This window comes from Lissotriton vulgaris, chromosome 9 (assembly GCF_964263255.1).
Source record: "Lissotriton vulgaris chromosome 9, aLisVul1.2, whole genome shotgun sequence".
Classification (NCBI taxonomy): Eukaryota; Metazoa; Chordata; class Amphibia; order Caudata; family Salamandridae; genus Lissotriton; species Lissotriton vulgaris.
The window spans coordinates 1,182,193,951-1,182,212,843 of record NC_141697.1 but is presented as its reverse complement, the minus strand read 5'-3'; the positions used below and the strand labels follow the sequence as shown (position 1 = coordinate 1,182,212,843).

General features: G+C 46.3%; 1 protein-coding gene across 1 annotated transcript in view; it reads left to right on the top strand.

Annotated features, from left to right (window-relative positions):
• SRGAP3 (SLIT-ROBO Rho GTPase activating protein 3) overlaps positions 1 to 18,893 on the top strand; it is a 468,362-nt gene that overhangs the window by 96,149 nt on the left and 353,320 nt on the right. The window lies entirely within an intron of this gene.

The window sequence follows — 18,893 nt, the reverse complement described above, 5'->3', positions numbered from 1 at the left end:
GGGGCCGTTGTGGAGATTAAGCAAGCTATTGCCCAGAGTCGCAGAGTGTGAACCCGTGAATCGAGTAGGCACCAGAGCAAGAATTGTCGAGTCCATGGACATTTTAGGACTCAAGACCCCGCCGAGCCGGGAATTGAACCCTGGTCCCGAGCTGACCTCTGCTTCCAGGTCTGCCTCCTCTAACCAGTGAGCCACACTTCTCCACCTCCACCTCCACCTCCACTTCTATGGGAGTGGGTGGAGCCATGACGAGCCCAGTTTGGCATGAACACAGCTCCACTGTGCCTCATGACGAGCTGGGCTCGTCATGAGCACCGCGGCGCAGCACGCGGCTCCCCTTCCCCCCGCGTTTCCTGCTCTCAGTAGGCTGCTGTACTTTCTTATGAGAGAATCATAGTGCTTCCTAGCAAAGCAGCTATGTAGGACAACACTGTCCTTTCTGAGCAGCTGCTATGCTCTAAATGGCACAGTACCATTGCCCCTTAGCATGGTTGCTGTACTTTAAATGGCAAAGCATCAGTACACCTTAGCTGAGCATCTAAGTTTTTAAAAGAACGGTGCCAGCACTCCTTAAAAAGGCAACTATATTTTAATGGCACTGTGACCGGGTGTAGGGGTGAGGGGTTAACCGTAGGTCCGAGAATAGGCTCTGGGACAGGACTGCTAGGTAAACCCGGTATAGAGGCAGAAACTGAAGGGACAACAGGTCTTGGGAGTAAGGAGGGTTTTATTGGTATAGTACGTTTAAGGTTTGGTTGCAAAGTTCTCCTGGTCCTAAACGTAAGTCTCTCCCTAGCAAATTGACTGGGATCCGTCTTTGAACCGAGGTATTCTCCTTCTCTTGGGTCTGTGGTCTTCCGGTCTGGTCCTCAAGGTCTGGTCAATAAGGCGTCTCGTTGTTCCGGAGCCCATGTAAAGGAAGACCAACAGAGAGGGAACCGTTAGTTCTACAGTCTTTTGGGGGCTTGCACCTTGGGGCCGTGTGAAGTGGGGTAAGAACACCAGTGTTGAACTTACTGCTACGTAGTCGGTGACGTGGGGAGGGTACAGAAAGTGAGGGTTAAACGCGGGGTAATGACCACAAGAGGAGAGGGATACGAGGAAACACGGACGGGGTTTGCTATACACTATTTACACGCACGCCGTCTTCCCACCCACACCGCCATACGGTCCCGTACCTGGGATAGCCACGCTCCTCCCCCGGGAGAGTGGCACGGCGGCTCACAGGGTCGTTGGCCTCCTGGCTCTCCGTGGGGTTCGTCTCTTTCGGCCTGCTCTTCGGAATTCCTCCGGTGTACTTCTTTACCGACTTCTCCGCTTCTCTCCAACCGCTCTCCGACGCCGCTCCTCGCCTTCTCCTCCTCCGGGGTGATGTCACACGCTTCTGTCCGTACTTCCTGCTCTTTATCCAATCTGGCCTCGCAGACGAATACAGGAGGAGGGGTCACCTCCTCCTCAGAGTACGCCCAATTAAAGGCGCCGTGCTCTTCCTCCACGTCGTCCAGTCCTGTATCCCAGGGGTCAGTCTGTAAGGAAGGAGGTATGACAGGATCAGTAATGGGAGACCACCATTCCTCGGTAGCGCTCCGCCTCGCACCTTTACATTCCTCCCCCCCTGGTTTCTCCCGATCGGGGAGAACCGGCATGCGAGACAGAAAGTCAGCGTTCCCATTGTCCTTCCCCTTCCGATGCACCACCGTAAAGGCAAAGGGCTGCAAAAAGAGGAACCATCGAAGAACCCGCGCATTCTGAGTCCTATTCCTCTGCATCCACTGCAGTGGCGCATGATCGGAATACAATGTGAATGCCCTCCCCTCCAGATAATAACGAAGTTTGTCCACGGCCCAGCGAATAGCTAAACACTCCTTTTCGACCGTGGGATACTTCCTTTCCCTAGGGTGGAGTTTTCGGCTGACATACAACACTGGATGTTCATCATTGTCCTCCCCGAACTGTGACAGGACAGCCCCGATTCCCGTCTCCGAAGCATCAGTGGCAAGGAGAAAGGGACGCCCGAAATCGGGTGGAATAAGCACAGGGCTGGTGGTAATTGCTCTTTTCAAGTGAAGAAAGGCGTTCCTGGCATCCAGGGGAGGGGGTTGCGGCAGCGCATTTCTGACATTTTTCTGCAACAAATTGGTCAGGGGGGAGGCGATGTCCGCAAAGTTCTGAATGAACCTTCGATAGTAGCCCATGAGGCCCAGAAATGCCCTTAGTTCCCGTTTCGTGGATGGAAATGGGGTCTCCGTTATAGCTTTGATCTTTTCTTCTTGGGGAGCGATTACCCCATTCCCCAACATAAAGCCGAGATATTTCACTTTTGGGAAGGCTGCACGGGACTTCTTGGCATTAACATGGAGACGGGCCTTTCCTAGAGATGACAGTACGTTAGCCAGATGTTCTAAGTGTTCTTTCCAAGTTTGACTGAAGATGACAATGTCATCAAGGTATACCGAACTATATGCGGTATGAGGTGCCAAAACCGTGTTCATAAGCCGCTGGAACGTGGCAGGAGCCCCGTGGAGTCCGAAAGGGAGGACGTTGAATTCATACAGACCGTCCTCGGTGGAAAAGGCAGTTTTGTGACGGTCCTCCTCCCTTAGGGGCACCTGCCAGTATCCTTTTGTCAGATCCAGCGTGGTTATGTATTTGGCATCTCCTATCCGCTCAATGAGTTCGTCCACCCTGGGTATAGGGAACGCATCAAAGGTGGACACTGCATTCAATGCCCTGAAGTCCATGCAAAAACGTGTGGACCCATCGGGCTTGGGCACCATGACTATGGGCGACGACCAGTTGCTTTTTGACGGTCTAATAACCCCCAGTTCTAACATACTCGCAACCTCCTTTCTTACGTCTGCCCGTTTAGCAGCAGGGATGCGATACGGCCTCTGTTTTACTAAACACCCTTTAGCCGTATGTATCTCATGCTCTGCCAAGTGGGTGCACCCAGGGGTGTCCGAGAATAACTGAGAAAAAGGGCGGAGTCTTCCAAGCAATGCCTGTTTCTCCGCATCTGTGAGTTCTGGATTGATAGGCAAGTGGCACAAGGTAGTCTCAGTTTTGTTTTCGGGTAGCACAAAGTTAGATGATTGGGGAACAGTTCCTAGCCATTTTTTTAGGAGATTGATATGGTACGTTTGATTACGGGTGGGTGACAGCTGTATCTTATACGTCGTATTGCCATATTTCTCTAGGACTTGGTATGGTCCCTTCCACTCGCTCTTGAATTTTTGCGTGGAAGAAGGGAGCAATACCAGAGCCCAGTCTCCTTTGTTAAGTGACCTCCACTTTTTCCCTTTATCATAACATCGCTTTTGGTGATGTTGGGCTGTCTTTAGGTTTGAATAAGCAAGATCTCTCAATTTGCCTAGTCTGGACCGCAACTGCTGGGTGTAGTCCAGTAGTGATCGTTGTTCCTGAGCCTCCTGTCTTTCCCAGACGTCTCTAGTTATTTCAAGGAGTGACCTTGGTTGCCGGCCATACAATAGTTCAAACGGGGAGTATCCCATGCTGCTCTGGACTTGGGCCCTTACTACATACAAGGCCAACGGGAGCATTTTGTCCCAGTCTTTATGTTCGGCACTCAGGAGTTTCCTAAGAGTGGATTTTAAGGTCTGTTTGTACCGCTCCACTAAACCATCCGTTTGTGGGTGGTAAGCGGAAGTGCGGATATGTTGGAGGTCCAGAGTCTTGCAAACCTCCTTCATCATCCTTGACACAAAAGGAGTCCCCTGATCTGTTAGAATTTCCCGGGGAAATCCGACTCTTGAAAACAACTCCACCAGCTTCTCTGCCACGTTCTTGGTGGTCGGGGTGTGTAGAGGAAACGCCTCAGGGAAGCGGGTGGCATAGTCTACTACCACTAGAGCATAAGTGTGGCCCCGAGTAGTGCGGGGCAAGGGTCCTATGAGGTCCATCCCCACACGTTCCCAGGGATTGCCTATCACGGGTAAGGGCTGCAGAGGCACCGCTGATGGTTTAGTCAGGTTTCTCCTCTGACACACCTCGCATTGTTGGCAGTACGCTTCGGTTTCTTTGTAGATTCCGGGCCAGAAGAACAATCTCAGTATATATTGCGTGGTCTTTTCAGCCCCACTGTGTCCCGCCGTTAAATGCGTATGTGCATAGAACAGTATCTGTTCACGGAACTCTTTTGGTACTACTAGTTGCCCTTGGTCTCCCTCTTTCCCTTCTCGATAGAGTAGCTCGTTTACGATCCTGAACCTGGGGTATCTCTGAACGGAGTTGGTGGTTTGCTCCACGTGGGCTGATTCCCATGCATTCAAAAGGGTCGGATCGTTGGCTTGTGCGAACTTGAACCCTTTGTCTATGACCCAGGGTTCAACTGACAAGAGGGCCTCCACCGGTCGACTGGCTAACTCTCGTTTAAATAAGGCCAGGAATTGGGGGTTATCTACCCCGAGGATCAATTCCTCGGGTAGTGATGCAACCACTCCTACTCTCACAGAGCATGGTTCCCTTCCTATCGGACTTATCGTGATGCGTGCAAGGGGATACGTCTTCACGTCCCCGTGGACACACCGGATGTGTACTACGCCCTCCCGCCCTATTTGGGAAGGAGCCAGCAGTTTCTCCCGTATAACAGATTGTCTGCACCCCGAATCGAGAAGCGCCTTTACGGGTGCTTGGTTCACTAGTACCCTTACGTAATAAGAAGGTCCCATTTCGGCGGAGTACATCACGGCTTTGGGTATGTACCCAACTTCCATGGGTTCCTCAGCTGGTTTCTTCCTGGGGCACAGTCTTGCAATATGGCCCCACTCCCCACATTCAAAACACTGGGGTCCCCTCATTGGTGTAACATCCGGACGGTATGGCCTTGGTTTGAGAGGTTCGTAGAGGGGTTTCTTTTTGTCCAATTTAGGGGGCGGTACCAGAGTCTTTGCAGGTTTTTCGGTCTCCCATGGAGCGGGTCTAGGAGTTGCTCTGGTATAATTCGCCGCCATTTCAATAGCCTGAGCTGCGGTTAATCCGGGGTGCTGTCTTAACCAGCGCTGTGTTCCATATGGTAGAGCTTCCATGAATTGTTCAAGTATGATACTCGTCATAACATCCTCCTTGCTCCTGCTTTCGGGACGCAGCCATTTTTCTGCCGCCATTTTCAGGCGTAAGTACAGTGTCTTGGGATTTTCCCCCGTGACCCCTTTCTCCTTCCGAAACCTGAGTCTGTATGCTTCGGGGTCCATCCTGAGATGATCTAGTATTACCTCCTTGATGGCAGCATATGTAGAGGTACCGGCATGATTTGCGACCTGGTATGCCGTCTGGGCTTCACCCGTCAGCAAGGGCGCCAGAAAGAAGGGCCATTTTTCCTCTGGCCACCCACACGCCCGTGCGGCCCGCTCGAAATTGACCAGGAAGGCATCCGGGTCTTCTCCTACTACATACTTCTGTAAGGAGACTCCGGCTGGATGAGGGCCGGCCGGTCTTCGATCCACCGAGACAGCAGTTCCCGGTGTCTGCACCACTTTCTGCAAACTATCCAGCTGTTGCGTCATAGTGCTACGGAACAGGGCTCGATCCGCATCTGCCGTGCTGATTTGTTGGCTGACCGCCCATTCCAATTTCTGCTGACCATCGACTAGAGTCTGAATGATTTGTTCCATGGTCGGTTCTTGATCAGAGGGAGTAGATCCCACTTCTGACACCACTGTGACCGGGTGTAGGGGTGAGGGGTTAACCGTAGGTCCGAGAATAGGCTCTGGGACAGGACTGCTAGGTAAACCCGGTATAGAGGCAGAAACTGAAGGGACAACAGGTCTTGGGAGTAAGGAGGGTTTTATTGGTATAGTACGTTTAGGGTTTGGTTGCAAAGTTCTCCTGGTCCTAAACGTAAGTCTCTCCCTAGCAAATTGACTGGGATCCGTCTTTGAACCGAGGTATTCTCCTTCTCTTGGGTCTGTGGTCTTCCGGTCTGGTCCTCAAGGTCTGGTCAATAAGGCGTCTCGTTGTTCCGGAGCCCATGTAAAGGAAGACCAACAGAGAGGGAACCGTTAGTTCTACAGTCTTTTGGGGGCTTGCACCTTGGGGCCGTGTGGAGTGGGGTAAGAACACCAGTGTTGAACTTACTGCTACGTAGTCGGTGACGTGGGGAGGGTACAGAAAGTGAGGGTTAAACGCGGGGTAATGACCACAAGAGGAGAGGGATACGAGGAAACACGGACGGGGTTTGCTATACACTATTTACACGCACGCCGTCTTCCCACCCACACCGCCATACGGTCCCGTACCTGGGATAGCCACGCTCCTCCCCCGGGAGAGTGGCACGGCGGCTCACAGGGTCGTTGGCCTCCTGGCTCTCCGTGGGGTTCGTCTCTTTCGGCCTGCTCTTCGGAATTCCTCCGGTGTACTTCTTTACCGACTTCTCCGCTTCTCTCCAACCGCTCTCCGACGCCGCTCCTCGCCTTCTCCTCCTCCGGGGTGATGTCACACGCTTCTGTCCGTACTTCCTGCTCTTTATCCAATCTGGCCTCGCAGACGAATACAGGAGGAGGGGTCACCTCCTCCTCAGAGTACGCCCAATTAAAGGCGCCGTGCTCTTCCTCCACGTCGTCCAGTCCTGTATCCCAGGGGTCAGTCTGTAAGGAAGGAGGTATGACAGGATCAGTAATGGGAGACCACCATTCCTCGGTAGCGCTCCGCCTCGCACCTTTACAGGCACATTACCAGTACTACTTAAAAGGGTAGTTCCATTTTTACTGGCACAGTACAATTTTACAGATGCTGTCTTTTAATAGGGTAGCGCGTCTTAGTAGAACTGCTATATAGATTTCTAATGGAACACTTGAAAGGTTGCTATATTTCTAATGGAATGGCATGAGTACTGCTGAGGTTGTATGCCATATTTTAAATAGGACAGTACCAGTACTCCTTAGCAGAGCGCTATATTTTCATGTATCACTTCCCGAATTTCTCAGTGGGGATGCTTTCCTTTAATGGAGGCTCCTCTGCCCCGTAGGATGGTTGCTTCAGTTTTAAAGGGATAGCACGAGATTTTTACAGGGCAATAGCGGAAGCTCTTAGCTGGGCTGCTTTACCTTTAAATGGATGGTCCCAATATTTATTTTGAGGGCTGCTATATATGAATGGGACAGTACCAACGCCCCTGACGGTATTCACATCCTGTGTGACACCACCAATATTTTCTTCCTTTTTATAGGCAGTGTAGCATGTTGTGGTTATCACTCTCTGTCCTGAGAGTTAACCTGCAATCGATGCCTCTCCTCCAGTGATGATCTGAAACCACTATGGAAAGGCCTAGAGGCTTATGGGGAACATAACGCAGCCAATGTCTTGTAAAAGGGGCTTATTGATGTCCTGCACTTGAAAGAAGGGAGCTCACGGATCCTGCTTCTTCCGAATCTCTCAGTGCTGGTTCACACAATCTGCAACATTTTGGGCCAGATATATCAAAGGATTTTACCCATTATGGCTCTATGGGAAAATGTGTTTATATATGTGGCCCTTTATGCTTACATGTAGCGATGATGACACCCAACATTTAGAACGTCCCCAAACTTCATGCGTCTCCTCCAACACTACCCATTTAAACCAGGCTACTACTAACACCCCTTTCAGCCATGCACTTAGTAAGCCTAACAAACTGAGTGCTTTGTGACCCCATCAAGGGTGTGAAGCGCTATAGAGATGCTACAATACAGCAGGCAGAGTTTCTCTTTATATGTTATGGACATTGCGGGGAGTTCTGCTGGATATCAGAGTGCAGGGCCGGCAGCAGTGTGCTCCATTGCACCCCACTGGTATTACTGGAAGTGCTTAAGGGGTTCCTCAGTGCAGGAGGCACTGTGTTTCATAGTAACTTAATAACAGTAGTGACCAGTTTTGCAGACTACTCAGATTTTGTATTTCTCAATTTGTAAGATTTTGGCTGCAGGTCTTGTAGAACCTTGGTGCCACACCTCTAAACACCTGTATGAAATTAGTTCAACTTAGAAAAAGTCGACTATATTTAAGGTCGAGTTGAAATTGTCTGGTAATTCCCCCCGCTCCTCTATGGATGGTTGGCCTGGGTATTGCCCCCCTCTGGTCTTTCCCTTTACCCATACCGGAGCCCACTGTGCACGCCCGGCCCCCACGCCCTTGCACCTCCACTCCGTCTACTCTCCTTTTACTTCTCTGCTGTCCATACTGTGGGCCGCACCCTAACCCACTTTTGCTCTTTTTTCGGTCTTGGAGGGGACATCCCCACCTCCCCTACGTAACTACACCTTTATACCTACCTCACCACACACTAGCCCCTCATACTCAGTGCTCACTACTCTTCCCTGACACCGTAGTCACTCTTTTAACATTTTCCTAATGGTTAGCACTCTGCCCTGGGACAATGCTGCTGTCTTGTCGACAGAAAGTCCTTCTGCGTACTCTTTTTGGGCCCCTCTCACCCTTTCATTGTGTCACTGCCATCTTAACAGTGTCATTTAGTACATTGTATGGCACAAACTTTTTCCTCATTTTTGTATGCGCTTCTTTTTCCCCTTCTATTTTTATGCTTTACCTACAGTACGCATTTGCTGTAAACGATAGCTATTGTGAATTTAAAAAAAGCTTAAGTGTGGCTTACCGTACACACTTACCCTTATTCACCATTGGTCGGCTCCTGTGTCGCTCTAATTTCCGTGCTTCTCATTGGTCAGGGCCGCCTCCTGCTTCTACTTTCTCTTTGGCACTTACTGTCGTTGGTCGGCCATAGAGCTTGGCCTGAGCACAATTTTCTGTCTCTGCGGCCAGTGTCCTTTCACAGGCTGCCGCTTATAGAGGTACTTTTTTTTCATTTTTAATCTAGCACTCCTTAGGAGTGCATGTGTTTGCATGCCCTTTGTACTCCTCCCATCCTTCTTACCCCCCTCTCACATCCTTGTTGGCTGCCCTGTTACTCGCTTCCTTGTTGCTTGTTGCCGTCATGTAAAGAAACATTGACAAAGCCAAAACCGTTCTCACAAAGGAAAAACCTATGGGCTTTGCCAGTGCTTGTTTTTTTAAAAGGATACAGCTTTTTTTATTACTGCTTTTTTTTAAGTTTACTTTTTTCTGCGTAATTTTTTACTGCAACCGTCTAAACTGTCTCCGATGTAGATCTGTCAGGAGATGCGGCTTTCAAAATTGGACACAATATTCTAAGTGGGCCTCCATTCTGATGTATGCGGTGAAAACAGCACTTCCTGTTTTCTGCTTGAAAACATCTCTTTGTGCGCCACAATACTCCCCTGGCACCTCCGTTGCCCTACATACAAACTTTGGTGGTTGGCCAGAGGCCATGTCCTCCAGTCTTGTGGCCAAGGCCATGTCCTCCTCACAAACATAACTACAGTGCATCTCTTTGTTGCTGCACTTTCGCAAAGTCTTTTCCAGATTAAAAAAAAAAAAAACCTGAAAGTCATTTCTTGATAATTGTAGGAATGGATGTATCATCTACACTGAGTATTTGCTGGTGTTGGATAAAATATGTGGATATTAACACTCGCCATACATCGGCCCAGGTCACGCCAACATGCACTGTTAATCTTAGAGTAGGGCAACTTCAAAAGTTCCCCGGTACTTCCACTGACGTATCACCGTGTCTTAAAAGAGTGGAGTGGTGTGGCTCACTGGTTAGAGGCGGCAGTCCCGTAAGCAGAGAACAGCCCGGGACCAGGGTTCAATTCCCGACATGGCAGGGTCGTGGACCAGGGTCAGCAGACTCGATAATTCTCGCCTCGGTGCCTACTCTAACCAGGGATCACACTCGGCAACTCTGGGCATTAGCTTGCCTCATCTCTACAACGGCCCCCCACATTCACCGGGGATGCCTGGTTTCACCTTGGAGATACCCAGTAGGGACCATCTCACAGGGATAGCCAGGATGGTTTCCCCAGCGGTCTACAGCGCCACGACGCCTCAGGGCAGCAGTGCGCTTTACAAGACACATACATTACATTACATTAAAACATCAAGAAACTGAATGTATAGCCAGGGTTGGACTGGCCGTAGTGGGCATCAAGAGGATGAAAGGTCGGGCCGGTTTTGCAGCAGTGGAGGCCAGTTTTGTTATTGGGAGGGTCGGTCTTATAATATTGGCCCCCAGTTACAAAAGCAGCAGTGCTTCATAATTGCATAACACCCCCACCCACCCCGCCCCCGGGGGCTGGTCCGACAAAATTGCCAGGGCTGCTTTGGGTTCCCAGTCAGGCCCGGCTTCAAATATTCCCCTGTACGTCAACTGACATATCACACTGTCTGAAAACATCAAGATACCAAAGGTAATGCCAGGGTCGGAGTGGTCTGTGGTGCAATCTGGAAGTGTCAGAAGGGCAGGTCTGACAGATGTGTGTGTGTGTTTGGATATAACTAATATTACTACAAACATTGCCTACAGCGATCACAAATGCCTGCAGTCTCTTATCCCTTGCAAAACACTACACAAAGTGTCTTTACAAGGTTAAGAGTTCCCTGATCAGCGGGGATTTAACCAGTTTGCTGCTTCGAACGTTCTGTGCCGGTACGGAATGTTCTATTAAGTGAGCGGGGCAGTTTCACCCAACGGACGTGCGCAGCACTACCGAGGTAATGCTCGCGACGGCCGTTGGCCGACAGAAGCATCAAAGGGGTTAAGATATATTTTAAAAAACTGGAGGGACTCTAAAACAGGTGTGTCCAAAGAGAAGTGACCAGGAGTCCTTTACAAGGGAGCGACCTATGTAATTAAGGGAGTGGCTTAATTCAAGTGAATTTAGGAATTATGTGCCTCACAAATTGTTAAAGTCAGCTTGCTGCCTGAGATGCTGGAAGGTGCAAGGACACCAGGGCATGGCCAGTGAATGAACGCAAGGCTGAAAGAAAATTTGCCCCAGGGTCAGATAAGAATCGTGGCCTTCTGCCATTTTAGAAATAGTCAGATTTACATTTTTATGTGCGTTTGGGACTCGGCCACAGTCACACTGTAGAGAATGGGAGGAGAAACCATGCAAATGAACAAAAATGATATCTATTTCAATTACTGATGATACTCGGGCTTGGCAGGGTCCCCCCCACTTAAAGCTCTGCTGATTTCTAAATTTGAACCAATTTTTTTGCTATATGATTCTATAATGCGGGCCACTTTTATTTGGGACTTATTTTCTGTTCCAGCCCGACTCTGGATATTGACAGCAACTTCTCTAGGATTTTCCCCACAGTGCCATGGTCTGTTCTTGGTTCATCGTCTGTCTGTCTGTCTGTCTTCAATCATGTAGCTTTTTCACCTTTGTTTTATATTTTTATATATTTTGTATGTGTGGTTGTTTTTATTGCACAAAATGTAATAGTATGAAAATCCATATTTTACTGGAGTCCATGAAATAGTTTTCATATTTCTTGAGAATGATATTTCTCATCAATATGCAGAAATGTGTCCATTATTAAACGACATTCTGTTCCTAAAAGGTGACCAAACACTGAACGTTCCGAATTGAGTCAGTGCACATTGTTAGCAGAACCTTGAAGAAAACAGCTGCAAGGTGTTCCATTCTACAGACAAAAGATGTTTTTTACAATCCATGTTTTGTTTCTGAAATTCTACATTAACGTGTTAACCGCAGAGCAAAACATGCAGCGGTGCGCGCGTTCTATTGCGCGGGCGGGGCCGCGTCGGCCAACGGACATGCGCAGCACTACGGAGGTAGTGCTCGGGACGGCCGTTGGCCGACGGGCGCACGCAATAGGTTAATATTGATAGCCGAAAACCATTCTGCAGAACCTAATGGTTGTTCATTGTTTATTCAATGTTGTGGTCAAAACGAGAACATTCTAATTCAAATTCTGCCTTTTGTTAGCTGCAACTTAAAGATAACAGCTTCAACAATCTCTCCCGCCTGTTAGAAAAAAGTAGTTTTAACAAAGAAAAGCAACTTTTTCTCTAAGATTCTACGTTATTTGCTTACCTAGTTCAGTATTTATCTTCTTTGTTTACTGCTGACAGCCAAATAGCATAGATTGCTCTTCATAAATGATCATTCTTTTTGAAAATAGCATTTTCCAAGCTAAATTCTCAATAAAACATGCAATTTAAAAAATGCATAATGGGTAATGTGTAATAAAGTCCTATGTTGCCACACCATAGTTTTGGATATATTTTCAAATCCCTTAGCTTTTGGCCTCGTGGTTTATGATGTCATCAACCAGAACCCCTTAGTGGCTCTTTAGCACTAAATTTTGTATATCATGTTTGGATTTAATTTTTTGCACAAAATGGAGTGGTATAAAACCCCATGTAACACAGGGAACTCTCAAATATGGAAATGTAGCTCTGTTCTAATTTCTGTTCTAATTTGCCTTTCATCATCATTATGAAAGCCCCACAACCATTCACCATTCTCAAGCCTAAAAAGATTATGTGGCTTGGAGGGCCACATTATGAGCTAAGTAAATTATGTACCAAAATTGTAATACATGCAAAATTCCTCTGGCAATGTTATTTTCATCCATTTTAACTAGAAACAACCTTTTTGTGAAATGTGCAAGTTATGTGACAAATGAAGTAAGTATACACTAAATCCATTTGACTTCACCACTTGTAATTGTTTTAGCAACAATGTATTCATGGACGGTAAAGAAAATCTAAACCTTAACTCTAATCCGTGCACATGGATTGCTGCAAGAAAACAGTGTTTTCAAGCTAAGTACTCTAAAATAAACATATACAATTATAAGTAAATTAAATAAAAGAAATACATAACTTGTAATGTTTAAAATAGAAATGGTCCCATATTTTAATCTTAGTGTTCACATTTGCAAACCACTCGACCTTTGGCCATGTGGTGTATGATGTAAACTGCAACCTTTGATATCAACATTGGAGCCCATATTATATAGTTACACATATGGGTATGTGTGCTTGTAAATATTCACTGAAAAAAACAAAGGTTAAAATGAAGTTATAGTTAAGAATTGTAATTATATCTTACTTTACATTAAAAGAACAATAAAAATTCTCTGAATAAACCAAAGGTCAAAGGGATATTAAAGTTAGGTGAAGATGCTAGTTAAAACATACCATTGTAAACAAACAAAACCACTGAAATTCACCAGTTAAAGTTATCACAAGTAACCATAATTCATGTCCTCGCCACGCACAGAGTTGCAAACAATGATGTCAGTTCAGATGTCATCAGTAATGTTATCAATGAAGTTCTAGAACATGTCATGGGTGATACTATATGTGAGTAGTAAGCAGAGCATGTCGAGGGGACAAGTTATAGTTACTTTAGGGCATGAGTTATAGTTACTTGAGATAGCCCAGGCCCTGCATCTTGCTTCCCACAGGCAGCCAACCACCGGCCATGTACGGCCTTCAGCTGTGCACGGCATAGGGTGGCCACGGGGCCTAGCCGCAACCCCCCTTTGGGCTTACACCCTCCATGGTCCAGCGGGTCAGGGTATCCCGACCCAAGCTCCTTATGCTTAATTTGTTTTACATTTTCAGGACAAGGTATCTGAGCCCTCATGCCTCAAATGGCAGGCACATTTCTCTTCATGTTGCAAGCAGCCAATCAGAGTGTGAGCTGCCGTGGGACTTAGCGAGTGCTTTCAGCTCCTGTGGGAGTAAGACAGCTTATGGGAAAAAAACCCTCTCGGCCAATCAGATAGCTGTATTATTTAAAGTTGCCTGATCGCGGGACTCTTGAACCAAATAAAAATAAATACAGCCTTATGAGTGGCCCTAAGGAATTTTTATCCTTGGGCCAACTTTCTCCTGCAGGAGCAAGGCTAGAGATAGTCATAACTGGTGAATTTCAGTGATTTTTTAGTTTAAAACGTTATGTTGGCATGCAATTTTCGCCAAACTATAACGTCACTTTTAACTTTGTTTTTTTTTGGGTGAATCTGTCTATCTATCTGTCTGTCTGTCTGTCTGTCTATCTATTTATTTAGTAAATGTTGTCCAGTGACTCATGTTGATTATAGCACCTGTACTAATAAAGGTGTATTCACACATTGATTACGATAGTGGAAAGGTGAAGTAATTAACACAATAGAGTGACATTCACACGAGACAATCATTGTTTACTACCTCACAGATTGGGTGTTACAATTACTTTAGACAATGGAACAACTCTCTGGGAACGTGTCAGATGTTTTGTGTAATCAATAAAGCATTTTTGAAAAACTATTACCCCTTAGTACGGCCATTGTCCTGTTTTCTCTGGTGTTTGGGGTTGGCTTATCCATACTTCATGCCAACCGAACAGGAGCATGCCATCAATAAGCCTGAAACAAATAGATATAGCTGTATGCATTTATTTGTATATAACTGTGTATGTGTATATACATATGTGTATATTTATACACATATATACTTTCTCTACAGTCTCAGCCACCAACTGCTCACTGGCACTTGGAAAATAAAACCCAGAATACTGACACATTGGACAGACCACCTGGGCGCAATGTCATCTTACACTCAGGCAAAAGAAGCGACATCACACTGAGGATGTGTTGACTTTGACTTTGGGTTGACATATGAGCGACAAAGGAATGCCGCAGTAAGGCATCCATTGAACTATAGAATCCTAATTCTGAGAATCTCCGTCGCCTTCTCCTCACACATGCCACCACTTGCCCTTACGGTTATAATGTCCTGCTGAGACTTTTGTAATGTTTGTAGCAACTTAGCACATGGCAAACATTGTACTCTTGGATTGGGCACTCATTTTATATTTGTGAACACTTTTTGAGTTTTGTGAAGGTACAAGATGATATAACGGGAAACATCCTTACAACGAAACTTTTTCCACGCAGTGCCTTTACAACGCAGGAATTACAACGCAAGTCGTTACAACGACTTGCGCTGGAGGGCGCTGTAGGATAGGGAATAGTTTAATTTACTATCCAAAACCTTCCCTACTATCCACACGGACAGGAGTTGGAATAGTAAATTAAACTATTCACTATCCAGCGCCCCCCAACGCAAGTCGTTGTAATGACTTGCGTTGTAAAACCTGCGTTGTAAAGGCATGCGTGGAAAAAGCATGCGTTGTAACGACATACATCCTGATATAACTCCCCTTTTGAGCTCTCACAGAAATTGAGTCCAGTTTTAGCTGATGGGCTGGTGCCTGTGAGGGTTGGATCTTTAACACAATCATGTACGGGCGGGCACCAACTGTCAAACCCCTTATCTTGTCACCCATAGAGCCAGTGCCTGGGTGTGTACATCTTGGGAAGTTTAAAGAGTGCCAAAAAAGATGACGATGCGTGGCTTTTCTGAGCCAATGTTGGTGATGCTGATTAGACGCAGTAGCTCAGTTGTGGGCATGCCTGCAGAGACATTTCTCGCCTGCGCTGAGCAAGTTCAAGGCTTCTAGGAGCAGCAGAGGCTTTCCTTTAGGACTTTATTTTGGAGGTGATGAGCAGCAACCCCCAACTTTCATTCAACCTATTCTATGCCTTATGATGGGGCAGGATAACATAGCAAATCAATCCTTCTTGTGTGACTGTATTGAGATTTGAGTATATCAGGAGGGAAAAGAGGTTATACTTTACTGCAGATCTGGGTGTAGCAGAATATAAGTAATGGAGTTTGTTTTGCTGAGGTTGTTATTAAAGTCAGATTTGAGTGTTAATGTAGGTAAAGGTGGTGAAGAGCCAGCTAAGTGCCTCTGCCAAGGGCCACAAGCTAAGTGAGTCCAATATGTAGCAGCACAGCTGATTGTTTTCCCTGGGCGTAAAAAAGAAACCCCAAAAAGAGGGTGTACAAACAGTGTAAAGCACTGGGCTCTTGTGATTGGGTGAGATTTAAGGCCTGCTGCTGAAGCAGGATATGGTGGCTCCTGCTACTGAAGTAAGAGAATGAAAGTGTCTGCTAAAGTGAGAGACTGGGAGGCCTCTAGTTGTTTTCGTGGATTCTGAGCTGATTGCATTTGTAAATCCGGCTATTAAAAGTTTGCAAAATATTGCACATTTTGATTCTCCAGAAAATTAAATCTAGGGTCTAATAGTGTTGGGATGCCAAAGGCTCTACATTCCCCATTTGAGAACCAGAAAAAGATACAGAGTGCATCTACGCAATTTCAGTTCCAAAACCAAATTATATGTCTTCTAAATTAGTTTGTGTTAGGGAAGGATTGAATATGTACTTTTACATTACAAGCGCTAGAACGATATAGGAAAATAAATATTTATTGTAAATTACTAAGGAAACAAAAACACTGCAAAATATTGCAAACTCATATGTATTTTTACAAGGGCCATAGTAATGTGGAAAAACCCCTTGGTGGGTGCTTAGAACATTACAAATTATGGAATAAAACACTAATAAGCTTGCATAGAACATCAATACAAAATTGTATGTGACTTTAGAATGTTCACTATATCATCCTTGTTTAACTATTAAAACTTGCACTCCTATTAGCGTTATCCCTGGCAAGAGGAGAGTACCCCTTGTTTTAGCAGCACTTGGCTGAAAAGGACCACCTTTGTCTGTGTGTTTAAAGAAAACTGTGAAGGTGCCATTTTACTTCTTCATTCAAGCCAATGTATTAGTCATTTGGACCTATAATTATTTGCTCAGAAGACATTACAGTGCCCCCCTGTGGCTGATAGCAGTGCCCCTTCGCTGCAAAAGAGTCTGAAATTCATACTAACACTGCAGTGGCATATTCTGACTGCCACCAAGTGCTATTACACCAGTGCCTGTTTTCCTCTTTCCAGGATGGGGGGCTGTGCCCAGCCATACAAAGACTTGCTGCTCATAATAAATGCTACTCTGCTGTGTGCCTCTACAGGAAACATTTCTCTGCCAGGTTGGCCATTTTAGATGGGTTTCCAGACAAGACACTGAAGTAGCCATACAATCACACCTTGAGTAACAGTTTCTAACGACAAGGAGGTGCCCGTGTGCTGCTTACTTATATCTCAGTGGGGGAATATTGTATTGTGTATAGCTCTTTCTACCCCTATGGTGGGCGTTGAAGTGCTTACCCGAACGGATAGCAAGATACAACGCTTACACTATATGGGTAGGATTAAACTGCAGCTATTCAGCAGCGGTATTGTTGAACCCGCTCTACAAGGGTGTTGTTTTTGTATCGAACCCCCATGGGAAGTGTTTTCATGCCATGTGTGATGACCACCGAGGTGGGGTTATCGTGTGATGGGACTTAGCGCATGAAGGGTGGGTTGGCTGAGGGTATGTAAATGATGGATGCACAAATAATAATTGAAATAAGGACTGATCAGCTGAGCCACAGGGGAAGTGAGATGCTGTGTGCCTGTACATCAACATAGGGGTAATCAGAGGTCCCAGTGGTCCATATGACATCATGTGCCAGGCAGAGATGCTGTTCAATGAGTCAAAGACTGCCGAAAATGGGCAGAATGAGAACTGGTGACATGGGCAATAGCCATGCACCGTTAAAATGATACTGCCCACTGCTGAATAAATGCACCCCATGAAGGAGGCAGGAAATGGAAGAGCAGTCAAGGCTGGCAACCTGAGCAGGACCTGCGCAAACTTTATCTAAAGGGAGGGGGAGTTGTGAGTATCTCTAGCACCCCCAACGTGGTCACCAGGTTGAAACCAGGATTGGCAATCGTGTTTCTTTGTCCTGAATCCCCGGCTGATATGATGTGGCTGACTGAAGAGGTGTTACCGCAATGAATCACCGTCCACCTGAGGACACCCTGGTGAATTACTAATTTTTTCTCGCTTATGCTGTTGCCATTTATTAGTAGTAAGTAGGTCAGACTGAAGGAACAAAGTCTTTCCCTGCCTGTCATTCAGATGCAGCCTAATGCATGTCCCGACTGGGAAAAGGGAATTTATGAAAAACTGATTTTCTGCAAAAACAGCTGAACCTCAGAGAAGCAGCAAGCGACTAACCTGAAATAAAATACCAGCATGTTTCCTTTTCTCGGCATGCCTAGGTCTGCCTTTCCTTGCTTCAGCTTGGCACACAGTGAGAATCATATATCCCACAGCCTGACTCTGTTTAGTTTCATGGATTCATATTATAAAATCAATAAAGTTGTAAAACCTGCAAATAAGCTCGTTTCAGAGGGATTTCTTTGGAGTGATTTGCTTGCGGCTGAAGGTGTTTGCAAAAGCCTTGAGCATTCATCATAGTTTATGTATGTTCTCTTTCTCTTACCTGCCATCTCAACAAATGAATGTTTAGTCAAAGCCTGACCATTGCCCAAATGTCTCCTATCATGTCTTACTTCTGATTGGCTGAATCCAATCCCTAACGCTTCGTCCCCATCATAGGCAGGGATTAGTCGTGCACCCCGATGCTATTTGCAGTTCTAATTCTGTATCCTCCTTCGTGGTTCACTGAAACCTCAGTGATATTGTAATACAAAAGGGATGGGTCAGTACAGTATAGGAAGAGAGACAGCTCCAGGCTCCACCCCCTTCCATCTCTTCATCCAAGATCCAACTATGTGTCAGGCATTGCCTCAGCGGCTTGGCACTCTTAAGAGATACATTATTACAGACGTATGTATTTGTATGTCTCTCTAGTAACACTGTTGTCATCTGTAAGTGTTCTGATGCAAGTCCTACCAAGTACCGTAGGTAAGTCTCTCAGGACAATTACCAATATTTGTCAGACACGACCATAAAGAACGCCTTTAAGGCCAACTCCATGCCCACCCCTCCATTTATTAACTTATTTTTATTTATAAAGTTTTATATAGCGATCCCGATGGATATCAGAGCGCTTTACAATATGATGGAAGGAAGAACATAAATGCAATATCAACATCCGGTAGAGAGAGAGAAAAAAAAGACTGGAATGGTTGCAGAATGCGGGCCAATTGCGCCCAGGAGGGTAATACAATAAGCAGGTGCGTTGACCTTCGGATCAGGTTTAGAGAGCAGCTCATTCCCTATAGCT